This window comes from Malus sylvestris, chromosome 10, assembly GCF_916048215.2.
Source record: "Malus sylvestris chromosome 10, drMalSylv7.2, whole genome shotgun sequence".
NCBI lineage: Eukaryota > Viridiplantae > Streptophyta > Magnoliopsida > Rosales > Rosaceae > Malus > Malus sylvestris.
This window is the reverse complement of record NC_062269.1, coordinates 30,856,082-30,870,919: the sequence shown is the minus strand read 5'-3', so window position 1 is coordinate 30,870,919 and position 14,838 is coordinate 30,856,082. Positions and strand designations below refer to the sequence as shown.

The 14,838-nt window shown below is 37.0% G+C and overlaps 1 pseudogene; it reads right to left on the bottom strand.

Annotated features, from left to right (window-relative positions):
• The window catches only part of LOC126584450 (protein DOWNY MILDEW RESISTANCE 6-like), a 52,143-nt pseudogene that overhangs the window by 6,676 nt on the left and 30,629 nt on the right, over positions 1-14,838 (bottom strand).

Here is a 14,838-nt window from a genome sequence, read left to right as displayed (position 1 = left end):
GTGGAGGCCCTAAAGTTCTTTGACACCCAACTCATTATACATTTATATGTATAAGAAAAAGTTTCGCTAGATACATGAAAACGTTCATTTTCTACGTAAAAAATCATTGCAAAAAAAAATCATTTATATGCAAACATTACTTAAATATTACACGTCTCGCTTTTTTAGATGCAAATGTATTAATTAAGTTTACATAATCTAACTTTTCAACCAATTCTTTTTTCAATTGACAAAATAACTAACACATTCAATCTTTCGTGTGACATAATTGATCGAAGATACGATTTGATCAACTTTAATTTTGAGAAACTTCTTTCTGTAGAGGCAACTGTAACTGGTATGGTTAACAAAATTCAACATCGAAACTTTGAATTATCTTGAACCAAAACTAGTTAGGAAGCAAAAGTAACCAACCTTGTTAAGTGCACCCATAATCCATTTATCTTCTTGAAGGAATTTAACCACTTTATTAAGTGCATCCAAAAGTTCGAATTTTATAACTGCAATATAAACACTTGACAAGTGAATACTTTGATTTCGCATAAACAATACGCATTAAAATAAACAAATCATAAACCCTAGAATTGAAAATCCTAATTATATTTACAAGCACATCACTCACAAGTCACAAATTAAATTATAGAAAAAGAAGCAGAAGAGGAGAGAAGCATTGATCGGGTACCTGACCTTTGTAAGTGGAGTGGGAAAGAACCAATTCGCAGGCGTGCTACCAGTATGTTGTGCGTTAAATTCCCCCAAAAAAGGTTGAATTGTTGCTGAAGTTTCACCCCACCCAAGACACTTTGTACACCAAGTTTCAAGAAAATTATATGATTTTATATTTAAATATTTTATTAAATTCAAACTCTAAAAATATATTTATATATATTATATATGTACACACATATTTAAAAAGTAATTTTTTGGGGGCCCTCCACCCAAAACGCTGCACGGCAAGTTCCAAAAAAATATTTATAATTTCATATTTAGATATTTTACTCAAACTGCAAAATTAAATATATAAATATATATAGAAAATTAAGATTGACACTTCAAAATTCTCATTCTACATTCCAGGCTTTCTATATTTGGAAAGAAAAATACACTTGTAAAGAGTGTAGGATGAGATTTTTGAAGTGTCAATAACATTTCCTTGTATATATATATATATATATATATATATATATATATATATATATAATAAATTTGGGGGCCCTCACGAAGTGGGGGCCCTAGGTGGGCGTCTACTCGGGCTACCCTCAGGGCCAGCCCTGCTCACTCTACAATCCAAACTTTCTACATTTGGAAAGAAAAAAATACACTTATGAGGAGTGTAGAATGAGATTTTTAGAGTGCTAAAACACTTCCTTTTATTTTCCTTTTCTATTTTCCTTTAATAGTGTAGTTTTATATATTATTGGGTTTTTCTTTTGTTGTACCCTCCGCGTTATCCGAGTTAACGTTCCCTCCCTTTCTTCCTAGGATGAAGCTATATTCCTTTTCTGGTTTGAAAAGCATTAAATGTGCTTAACCTATTTTGGATTTCATTTGTTTTCAGGAAAGGAAACAAGCCTATGACAAATAGTATAAATCTAGGGCTTAGTATTCTCACCACATCAATGTATAATTTCCTTGAGTATACTTGGCTTTAGGCTTCTTCCATTGGCCTTTTGTATGTTCATTGCAAAGTAGTGTACGCTTTAACTTATTTTAGTGATCAAGATGTCTGAAGTAAGTGCAACAACAACTAAAGGAAGTAGATTAATGCGACCTGAAGATGTCCCATGCTTACCAGCACCGAAAAAGTACCAACCTCGTAATAATGGAGTTGATCATAAGAAAGCTCTAAAGCATGATTTGAATAAAAGGTTCAATGAAGAAGCAAATTGAGTAAAGAAGGAATATTAGGCCACCAAGAGAAGGATGGAGTTTGAGTTAATCGTAATGAGGAGTTGAGAGTTTAATTTGTTGTATTTTCTTTGTTTGGTTATCCTATTATTATGTCACTTTTTAAGACATAATTTTTCTGTTATGGTAGTCACAAGGAGCTTACATTTATGAATAAAAATTTACTTGTTATTTTATGTTCTATTTCATATATCTATACATGATATAGAGTTAATTAAGATTTTTACATAATGTTGGAATTCAACACATACACAGCAGATGCTAGCCTTTTTCTCTGCTACAATCCCAGAAAACTCCCCAAGTAGAATTATTGTGATCAAACTTTCCAATAAAAAGTACTGCACTTGGCAATTATTTTACAATATTTATGAACCAACACCGAAATAAATTTGAACTAGTTGTTCTAGTTTTGCCACGCACATAGAGCAAAGAGAAAGCAAGTTATTCAAATGAAAGCAATACAAAACTAAAATTCTTGCATGATGATTAACTAAGCTTGGAGCTTAAACGTTTCTTGTAAAACTTCGGTTTTACCCTGCTTCAAAACATAGTTGAAAAAGAACTCTATGTATTGAAACGGTTTATAGAGTTGTGGATTGCTTGTACTAATAAGAGCTCCAGCATGTTCTACAATGCAATCGTCTGAATGCGCGATGAAAAATGCAGCAGATGTCCTGGAATGGCTTGAACTCGTCACTGCCCGATGTTCAGCACTTTTCAGCCTCCCATTACTGATAATCTACATCTCATGTCAATAAAAAAGAAAAGGGTTTTCATATGGCAATTAAGAAGGGTGACTACATTGCGACTCACTTAGATAGATAACTTTCAATTTGCATTTAATTTTTTTCAATAAATTGTAAGAGACTTGTTGAATACTTAAATGAGCACACACGATATGCTTGTTCCCCATGTTTTCATTATGTTCTAGTACTTCATAATACATATATCATTCTATTTTATAGTTTATGATGAAATTATATATATTTTAAGTATAAACAGACACTTATTTACACAAAATATAATGAATTTATTTAAATCTGCCTAGTCCGCCTAGACTCCGCATAGCCGCCTAGGCGCTAGGCTTCAGCCCGCCTCTTGACTAGCGCCTAGTGTCTTTTAGAACCTTGAGCCTCACAACGATTGAAGGGGAAAACTGTAAAACCCCTCAGCAAATTTAGTTTGTAATTTTACATTTCCCCTAAAAGTATTTGAAGTTTTCAATTTAGTCCCCCACTTATTTACCCTATCTGGATCCTTTATCCATATTTTCCTCCTCTCACTGGCTGCCACGTAGCAGCCCACTAACCCACTTACTCTTCTCTCTCTTTTTCCTCGATCTCTTTCTCGAATCTCTCACTCTCTCAGCTCTCTATCCCTCTCACTCACCCTCTCTCTCTCTCTCTCTCTCTCTCTCTCTCTCTCTCTCTCTCTATCTTTCTTGCACTCCCATTTCCTGATCGACACCTATCGTCACACTTGAGTCATCCCGACGACAGCGCAATACCACACGACCCTCTTAGACTCCCCCTGGTCTCTGCAAGCTCCGGGACACTTAGAGGCACCCAAATCTCTCTGGGAAGCCTCGTGCCTTTCGAACGAGATTACGGCCACCCCGTCCATTCTTCGTTAGATCTCAAGTACAAAACCTCTTCCCTTCTACTGTACCTTCATGTTCGTAAGTAGGTCGGAGGGTAGATTGACGTTTTGTTGTCGACCGGAATCGGGGAAGCTCCGACGTCCTCTGTGTCGAAATCAGGCCTTCAGGCCGTTGCATTTGAGCCTAAGCCTTAGGGTAGCCCAAACCCAAATCCCTGCCTCTTAGGCTTACGGGCCATTTGAAACTCAGGCTTAGGCTCGTTTAAACCCAACCCAAACCCTTTTATTTTTATATATTTTACTTTATTTTATTAACCCAAAAACAATTAGGCCAGGCTTCAATGCCCAGCCCAATTGGAAACCCTAAACCCTTTCGGACCTAGGCCTTAGGGCCGTGTAGGCTTAGGCCTTCAAGCATTTGCATCCAGCCCGTTGGAACCCAACCCACTAGACCCTTGGGCCGGGCTTTCTAACCCAAGCCCTTTGACCCAAAACCCTATGGACCCAGGCCCTTAGGCCTTAGAACCTAAGCCTAAGCCAGAGGTCCAAGCCCAGGAACCCGAACCAAGCCTAGACCTGGTTTGACTTGGGTTGACCAACTCGAACCCGTTGATTTTGACCCGGTCAACGGTCATCGTTGACTTTGACTTTGAGGGTTTTCAGAAAACCTACCACTTATTATGCTATTCGTTTTCATGAAACTTTGAGGGTTAGTATGTTGATAACTGTTTTATTATTATATATATCAACTTGGTCCACTCATATTTGTTTTGCGCCCCCTCAGGACTTAGAATCAAGGCGTATATTCCCAGTGTCAAGGTACTTCCACATCGGCATCTTTGAGTTCTCTCGATGTAGGACCCTCGAGTGTCAACCAGCATGTGACCATCCCAATGTCTGTGGGACATCGGGATCGGGGCATGTCAAAACTAGTGCACATATAAAGCTGAGAAATTGCTTTCGAACTTGCCTATGATTTAAAGTCAACCATCCATATATTCCAAATTTTTTATATCAATCTGGAATAAAGATAATTCTTTATGTGTATCAATTGGCTTAATAAAGGCTCACATAATGCATACAATCTTGTAATTAAATAGAAGACATAAACAATACCTTGATTGTGATCCAAGGCCGGCAAGGCAATGCTCGACATTGTTGAGAAAGAACTTCTTATTGATGGGGGAATGACACTTGCATAGGCAAATAAGAGGTTGGAGTACTTCTCATATTGCCAATTGGTTTTATGGTGGAACTCCAACTTTCTTCATGGTATAAGAGCAGGTTGTCTCACATGTGAAGTCTAACGGCCATACATGCTCCACGTAACCCCGTTTGTGGTGTCCACATGTTTGGCTTGAAAATCGCCACACGTAAGGGGGCATGTTGAGAAATAATTTCACATTGATGGGAGGAGAGACCTTGCATGAGCTTATAAGAGGTGGGTCACTCTCTATATTACCAATTAATTTATTGAGGAACCTCAACTTTCTTGAGACATTAAAAAAAAATGAAGGAAAGAATTTGAAGTCTCGATAGTCGATAAGTTACCTAAAAAAGAAAAAAAATATACCGAATTCTTGACTAGCTTTGAGTATCTGCTCAGTTATACAGGTATGACCACCGCATTCGGCTCCACCTAGATCAATCACTAGAATGTTGTTACTGCATTCTACATTTGCACAAAGTTTCCTTATCACAACAAACTTTTAAAAGAGTATTGAGAATCTTGTTATTTGCCTATGGCGGACGCGGGGAGGTTAAATGATTGTGATGGACTCCATCGGATTTCAGTGTAGGATGCAGATGGGAGGTGGGCAAAGCGTTACATGTTTTTTGATGCGATGGTTATTTAACGAGGCACACTGCATTAGTGTACCAGTATAACTTGACATTTCCACGACTGCTTAGAAGATTTCAATATTAGGAGATATGGTTGTAAACGCTTGTATGTGTTTTTTTTTTTTGTTGGTATATTTCTTTGTTTTGCTCCATGATTAGACCTATAAACGGGTTGGGTTTATTAGGTTTGAGTCAGGTTTAATCCTACCCGTTAAGCTAACAAGTCACTTGAACTCGACCCGTTAATCTAGTAGGTCACCTGTTAACAATTTTTTTTTTGCATTCCAATACAATTACACATATTAACTGCAAGGATGTGCTGACAGTAAAAAAGGTATTAACTTGGATATATAGTAAACAGACAAGGAGCTGCGACTTGGATTTCTCCTCCTTTGGTTCTGGAACTCTTCCTTAAGGTGGAGAGGTTGATGGTGAGCTCGTGGAAGCTATTCGCGAGAGACTCAATCTGGAGGAAAAGCCACATCCGGTTGCCGTTGGAGGAATCTTCAAGAAGGGTCTGAATCCTCTGAAGCAGGATGTAGAGCTCCTGAAAGCAGAGGACGGCGGAGTGGGAGAAGGCGGCGGTGGAGCTGCGGATGATGTCTTCGAAGAGGATGGAGAGTAGAGTTGACCTGCGAATCACGGAGCGGGAGGTGCGACGCAGGAGGAACTGGAGCGGCTCGAGGGAGGAGATTTCTTGGGAGAGATGGTGGAGGGAACAGAGGAGGGTTGGGTCGGAGAGCTTGGGCGATATGCTTGCAGAGATATTGCCATGAACTAATCAAATGAATGAATCAATGAAGCAGTAGATTCTTTATCGATGATAAAAAAAAGGGTTCTTTAGATATAAACTCATGCAACACTTATTTTCTTGACAAAAACCTATCTCATTTTAAACATTCAAATAAAACCCAAATTTGAAGTAGACTGCCATGTAAACAAATAAATACCTATTATTTTCAAACTATTTACAATTGTGCCACAACACTCTAATTATGTTAATGAATTTAATTATTCATCATAATTGTGAGAAATAATTGCCTTATTATTATGGAATTATCTACTTTATACTTCTCTTACCATCATATGTTTAATATCTTTTATTTGTTTGACAATCATTGTAGGTAAATTATCTTGCATGTATGTATTAGACACATTTTGTTAAAATTATATATATGCGTACAAATAATTTATCTATATTTTTATGTAAAATAATATGTAATTAATTAATTTGAATCAATTGGCTAAAAACATTTATTTATTTTGTAGGTAAATTATTTCTCATGTGATATTACATATATAATAGCCACATTTTGTTATTATTATATAGAGTGTGCAATCAATCAACATTCTTTTATTTTGTAGGTAAATTATTTTATATATATATATATATATATATTTTTTTTTTTTTTTGCAAAATATTGGTATTTAATTAATTTTGAATAAAAAATATTTATTTATTTTGTAGGTAAATTATTTTGCATGGATCATTACATAATTTACTAGGAACTTATATTGTTATATATGTTGTGCAAAATAATTTACCTAAGTTACATTTAAAATATTGATAATTTTGAATAAAATAACTTTTTTATATTGTAGGATATACTAATTTACCTATTAGCATCATGTGAAAATAACTATACAAGGAACATTGGTATCATGTAAATTTTTGCTATTAAATACATAGGAATCATGACATTTAATTTTTTTTCCAAATCCCCATAATGTATTTGAACATTTAATTGAATGAAATACTGTAAAATAAATGTAGATAATAAGTGAGAGACACAAAGTAAGTGTTATTAGGGGTAATTTAGACATCCAAAAATACAAATTTTGCCAAGTCAAACTTAATTATGGATATTGCTTAGTTGGAGCTTGGTCATTGGGTTTTTGTTAGAAAAATTTATCATGATGGGTTTTAATTAAAGAAAATTGAATTTCAAGGGGTGTACTCATATTTTCAGTTAAAAAAAAGACAGGAAAATAGGAAAAAGATAAGGTGTGGTTATAATTTATAATGGGTGCTTGGTTAATGGGTTCAAAATGCCAGGTCTACCCATAATAGTGTTCGGGCAGGCGCATCTTTTGATGACGTTTTTGTTACTATAATGCTTATGTTTGACTTTCAAACATAACATTTTAAATTGTTCTTTGAATCATCTCATGGTGCTTAAATAAAACGTCTTATTACATTCTATTCGTCTCAACTCTCATACTGCATAAAGAAGAAAATAAGATATTTGTAAGAGAATTCGTCTATTTTTTATTCAAGTAGAGTGTGCTGCAAGCAATACAAAGGCAACTAGGGGTTTTCCCCTCTACTTATTCTGCACAGTAAAAACTATATTATATCACATTATATAGGTTTTTTCCCGTTTACTTATTCTGCACAATAAACACTATATTATATCACATAATTTGATGTATCTTATTAGGTTGGAATTTCTGTAGTTATTGTTAATCATTCAAATAAATGATTAACGATCTGTAGCCACGCTGAGTAGTGATCTAGCCACGGCATTATTAGGGTATGCATGGTGTGGAGGAGGCGGAGTAGGAGTGGTGTGGCCTGCAATGTTCCTTTGGTTGATGGTTGTATCGGCAAGATCAGCAGACCCAGGGGTCGTCGGATTAGATCCAGGGGGAGGAGGATCGCCCCTCTGCTTCGAATCCATCAACACGATGTTTTTGTTCACTGTTGTTATCGTCTTCAAGTTTCTTTCTCATCATGCAACATCCTGCCTGCACTAACCACATGCAGGTCCATACTCATGAGAAATACAACTGTTATAACTGCGAATAAACAATTAAGAAACCTCATGGTGATCTATTAATCTTGTACTTAAGGATATTAAACAAAGATAGCTAGCTTAATTATGAAGGATGTGTTATGCGGAGGTTAGACACGTGTGTATTTATATGCACCAATCTGCATGACTTTCAACCTTTTTCTTTTGTGGAAAACATTAAAAATTGAATGGTGAGAACAGAAGAAACGAGTTTTTTCGTCTATGATAGTAGAATTCAAAGTAAAACTTTCAAATTTCTTAGGTTGGCATCTCTTCTTACATGTATTAGCAAGAGTCTTGCAAAGAAAGTTCTCTATTTAATTGGCATGCATTTTGGGTCACAAAGAAATCAAAACCAAACCCACAAGATATGTTTCTTTGCACTTACTATGGACTTCGCAATACCTTCACTTCGAGACCTACAACCAAGATAGTGTTGCACACTACAAGAAAAATGAGCTTTGGGTGCAAAACAAAGGGCACAATTGAGAATTTTGTGTCAATTTGACCACCAAAAAGCTTAAACAGTTCCAATTCCATAGAGGGCACCATCTATTGTGCCCAATGTTAAAAAAAGCAAACACAAAACAGTAATGGGCACGGAAATCATGCTGAGTGGGGTCAAATGACAACTTTTTTACTGAAAACAAAAAATATTTTGTGTCTATAAAAATTATTTGTTAGAGGTACTATATGTGTTGATTATTGACTCAAACAATGTAGTCAAAGATCAAAAATTTCGGCTACTTTGTGGTAATGGGAGACAAACAACAATTGTGCCTAATTCTTGTGCCTAATTCTTTTTGACTTGATGGTAGGCCTTTGGCCATTGATGTCCTTGAAGAGCCATTTTCTTTGGCTTTAAAAGGGGAGCAAGGTGCAGCCCGTAAGGAAGTAGAGGAGAAAGAGCAAGAAGCCATTTGGTAGAGAAATGAATTTTCTCAAATTCTTTTGCTTTGTATTTTTGGTTTTCTCCCTTCCTATTGCAAAGTGTGTGAGCTTGGGTTATTTGGGTCTTTGGGAAATTGAGTGATAAACACTATTGTATGTTCTCATTGATTATAGTGGAATACTCCGTTGTCTCCAAACTGGATGTAGGCATTGCCGAACCAGTATAAATCTTGGTGTTCTTGTTGGTGTTGTTTTTATTTTGTTTCTGTACTTTTCACTTACAGTCGGATGCCGCTTCCGCACAACAAGTGGTACCATAGCCTAGTTCTGTGAATAGTGTTGGCGCTACAGTTCCGTGAACAGTGAACTGCTACAGTATCTGTGAACGGTATTGTACCTGTGAACAGTGCAGTATTTGTGAATAGTGCCGAGTAGATGGCTGGAGATAAAGATGAATCTGTAAAGAAGGGGTCAGCATCGTCTTCATCCAATAGACATTCAACTACTACTACAAGGTTAGAGGTTGATAAATTCAATGGCTCTAATAATTTTGGTATGTGGCAATGTGAAGTTATGGATGTGTTGTATCAACAAGAGTTGGATATGGTTCTGGAAGATAAACCAGAAGATATTGATGACAAGCAGTGGACGCAAATTAATCTTCATGCTTGTGCTGCTATTCGATCGTTCCTTGATAAGGAGTTGAAATTCCTGTATATGAAGGAAACTTCTGCTAAGGAGTTATGGACGAAATTGGAGAACTATATGACCAAGAGCGCAGAAAATCTTCTCTTCTTGAAGAAGCGACTCTTCTGATTTCAGTATCGTTCAGGTATCTCTATGCACGAACACCTCAATGATTATAATAAAATACTTGCTGATTTAGCAAACCTTGATGTGAAAATTCCTGACGAGGACAAGGCACTATGTTTGTTAAATTCATTGCCTGATGATTATGATCATTTGACAACTACTCTGTTGTATGGAAAATCCGAGGTGAAACTTGATGAGGTGTCTGCGACATTGGTGAATCATGAGTGTCGTAAGAAGGAACTGAAGACTCACAATTCACAAACCGAGGCATTTGTTGCAAGGGGTCGAACAGAGGAAAGAAAATCTGGGAAGCGGGGAAAATCTCGTTCAAAGTCACGAGGGAAGTTTCCTGCTAAAGATGAATGTGCTTTTTGTCACCAAAAGGGTCATTGGAAGAAACTGCCCCAAATTGAAGAACAAAGAGAAGGAGAAAGCGGGTTCTGAAACAAATATTGCAAAATCTGGATATGATGATGATTTCGAGTTTGCTTTGGCTAGTTCATATGCTGATGGTCACTCCAATGAGTGGATTTTGGATTTACGTTGCACCTATCATATGTGTCCCATTCGGGAATGGTTTTCTAATTTCGAGGAGCTGGATGGTGGAGTTGTTTTGATGGGTAATAATAATGCCTGCAAAACACAAGGGATAGGCAAAATCTGTTTGAAGATGCATGATGGAACAGTCAGAGAATTAAGTGATGTTCGGTATGTACCGGATATGAAGAAAAATCTCATCTCACTGGGTGCATTGGAATCCAAGGGTCTCAAGATCACCATGGAAGGTGGAGTTCTTAAAGCTGTGTACGAGGCACTGGTGGTGATGAAAGGTACAAGACAAAATAACTTGTATTTCTTGCAGGGGAATACAGTTATTGGTGGAGTAGCTGTCACCGAAGCTGCTGATGTAAATAGCACAGACACCACGAGGTTATGGCATATGCGTCTTGGGCATGCTGGTGAAAAAGCGTTGCAAGGATTAGTGAAGCAAGGCTTATTGAAAGGTGCAAAAGCATGCAAATTGGAATTCTGTGAGCATTGTGTGTTGGGTAAGCAAACTAGAGTAAAATTTGGCACTGCTATTCACCACACTAAAGGCATTCTTGATTATGTTCACACTGATGTTTGGGGACCTTCCAAGAATGCATCTTGGGGATGTAGCCATTATTTTGTCTCCTTTGTTGATGACTTCTCTAGAAGAATATGGGTGTACACCATGAAGCGTAAAGATGAAGTCTTGAAGATATTCCTGAAGTGGAAAAAGATGATTGAAACGCAAAGCGGTCGAAAGATCAAGACTCTCAGATCAGACAATGGGGGTGAATATATGTCTGATTTTTTCTTGAAAGTTTGTCAAGATGAGGGTATTGTGAGACACTTCACGGTTAAGGAGACACCGCAACATAATGGAGTGGCGGAGCGCATGAACCGTACTTTGCTTGAGAAAGTCTGGTGTATGTTGTCTAATGCTGGTTTAGGCAAGGCATTTTGGGCTGAGGCAATTACTTATGCAAGCCATCTCATTAATTGATTGCCAGCCGCTGCGAACGAGGGCAAAACGCCCATGGAGGTATGGTCTGGTAAACCTTGTGCTGATTACAAGTTTTTACACATATTTGGTTGTTCTTCTTACTATTATGTCAGAGAAAGCAAGTTGGATCCAAGAGCAAAGAAAGCTCTATTTATGGGCTTTAGCACTGGCATGAAAGGATACCGACTCTGGTGTCCAGATGAGAAGAAATTTGTTGTAAGCAGAGATGTGACTTTTGATGAGGCTGCTATGGTTAATCAGAACAAGCATGAAGGTGAAACTAAAGCGACCGAGACCATGAGTAGCTCAAAGCAAGTGGAGTTACTGAAAACTCTAGTTGTTCCAGTAAGGTCTGATGTTACAACCACTAGTGCTACAGTGAATTCTGATGATGAGGACGAGGATGATGAAGAGGAAGCACTTACCCAAGAGCCTCCACAGCAACAAGACTATATTGCAACCAGAAGATCGAGAAGGGAAATTCGAAAGCCTGCTCGATTTACTGATATTGTGGCATATGCACTTCCTGTTATTGAGAATGATATTCCATCCGCCTACAAAGAAGCTGTCATGAGTTCAGACTGCGAGTTGTGGAAGAAATCTATGGATGAGGAGATGAAATCTCTTTATAAAAATGAGACTTGGAATCTGGTTCAGTTACCAAAGGGGAAGAAAGCAATTGGTTGTAAATGGGTGTATGTCAAAAAGATGGAATCTTTGGGAAAAGACAATGTAAGATTCAAAGCCAGATTGGTAGCTAAAGGCTACGCTCAGAAGGAAGGCATTGACTACAATGAGGTATTTTTTCCTGTAGTAAAACATTATTCTATTCGTATTTTGTTGGCTTTGGTTATGCAGTTTGACCTTGAGTTGGCCCAACTTGATGTCAAGACTGCGTTCTTACATGGTGATTTGGAGGAAGAGATTTATATGTCTCAGCCAGAAGGTTTTAAGGTTGCTGGAAAGGAAAATTGGGTTTGCAAATTGGAAAAATCATTGTATGGCTTGAAGCAGTCTCTAAGACAATGGTACAAGCGATTTGATCGATTTATGATCGGGCAAAAGTACACAAGAAGTCACTATGACCATTGTATATACTTTCGCAAACTACAAGATGAAACCTTCATTTATCTGCTTTTATATGTTGATGATATGCTTATAGCATGTAAGAGCCAAGTGGAGATTGAAAGGTTGAAGACTCAACTAAGTAATGAATTTGAGATGAAGGACTTGGGAGAAGCTCGGAAGATACTAGGTATGGAAATTGAAAGAGATAGAGTGAAGGGCAAGATTAGTCTGTGTCAGAAGCAATATCTGAAGAAGGTACTACAACGTTTCAGGATGAATGAAAATTCAAAACCGGTTAGTACACCTCTTGCCTCTCATTTCAAACTTAACGCTTCTATGTCTCCTAAAACTGTGGAAGAGAGTCAGTGCATGGCTCAAATTCCTTATGCAAATGTTGTTGGTAGTTTGATGTATGCTATGGTGTGTACTAGGCCTGATATTTCACAAGCTGTTAGTATTGTCAGTAGATATATGCATAATCCAGGAAAAGGGCATTAGCAAGCTGTGAAATGGATTCTACGATATATTCTGGGTACTGTGGATGTTGGTTTATTGTTCCAGCAAGATAAAGTTACTAGTCAATGTGTTGTTGGATATGTGGATTCTGATTACGCAGGTGATTTGGACAAGCGTAGGTCCACTACTGGTTTTGTATTCACTATTGCTGGAGGTCTAGTAAGTTGGAGGTCGATTCTGCAATCTACAGTTGCTTTGTCGACTACTGAGGCAGAATACATGGTTGTAACAGAAGCTATAAAGGAAGTCATCTGGCTTCAAGGGTTGCTTGATGACTTAGGGGTTCAACAAGACCATGTGAATGTTCATTGCGACAGTCAGAGTGCTATTCATTTAGCAAAGAATCAAGTTCATCATGCACGTACGAAACACATTGACGTGAGGTTCCATTTTGTTCGTGAGATTATTGACGAGGGAGATATTCTTCTTTAGAAGATTGGGACCGCTAACAATCCTGCGGATATGTTAACAAAGCCAGTTTCATTGCACAAGTTTAAGCACTGCTTAGACTTGATTGGCATTTGTAAAATTTGTTGATTGCCCCATGGGGGATTAGGAGACAACTATTAAGAGTTCTACTTAGAGGGTTTGAGCCAAGGTGAAGATTGTTGATTATTGACTCAAACAATGTAGTCAAAGATCAAACATTTCGGCTACTTTGTGGTAATGGGAGACAAACAACAATTGTGCCTAATTCTTTTTGACTTGATGGTAGGCCTTTGGCCATTGATGTCATTGAAGAGCCATTTTCTTTGGCTTTAAAAAGGGAGCAAGGTGCAGCCCGTAAGGAAGTAGAGGAGAAAGAGCAAGAAGCCATTTGGTAGAGAAATGAATTTTCTCAAATTCTTTTGCTTTGTATTTTTGGTTTTCTCCCTTCCTATTGCAAAGTGTGTGAGCTTGGGTTATTTTGGTCTTTGGGAAATTGAGTGATAAACACTATTGTATGTTCTCATTGATTATGGTGGAATACTCTGTTGTCTCCAAACTGGATGTAGGCATTGCCGAACCAGTATAAATCTTGGTGTTCTTGTTGGTGTTGTTTTTATTTTGTTTCTGTACTTTTCACTTACAGTCGGATGCTGCTTCCGCACAACACTATGTTCTCTCTCATTTGTCTTTACCTCCTCTTGCACACCAATAATTAAAAGTTATAAAAGTGTGGTAAATAATGGTGTGGAGCTGTTTATTATTGTGCAATATTTTAGCCTAAAAATAAGTTAGCAATAATGTTGTTTAAATTCGTTTTTTTACGAAAGCCGAACCTCAGATCTCTCACTTATAAGTAAAGAAGAATACCACTACACCGTAGTTCTAAGTGGCATGTTTTACATTTTCAAAGGATCATTTCCAGGTGCAATGAATGTTTATTAGATTCGTATCTTTTTGAACTGCTTTTTAGATTGTTATCTTCATGCAGGTTTGTTTTTTATACTTGGTGATATGGTTTTTGGTTTTATAGTAAGTGTTTATTTTTTTACTGTATTAAAAGTCCTACCTGCAGTGACACATAACCAACAATTGTGCCCTTAGGGTCGGTCTATGTGCAAAAGTTAGTTGATCTTCAGATAGACAAATGAGTTAATAATTGTAGATTCCTTTTTATGACACTAATGATAGAAATTGTGTCCACTAAATATTAATAAATAATAAATCACTCTACTTCTCATTGGGTCTTCAAATAGAGAATATATCTTAATAATTATAAATTCCTTTTTCTTACACAAATGTTAGAAATTGTGTCCAGTAAATATTAATAAATAATAAATCATTGTATAGCAAAAGAATATGTTGGCACAATTATGGATTTGTGCCTTTATTCTAGTATAAAACGTCTACACTCCCTTACTAATTTGTATATGGAAATTTAGAAGGTTG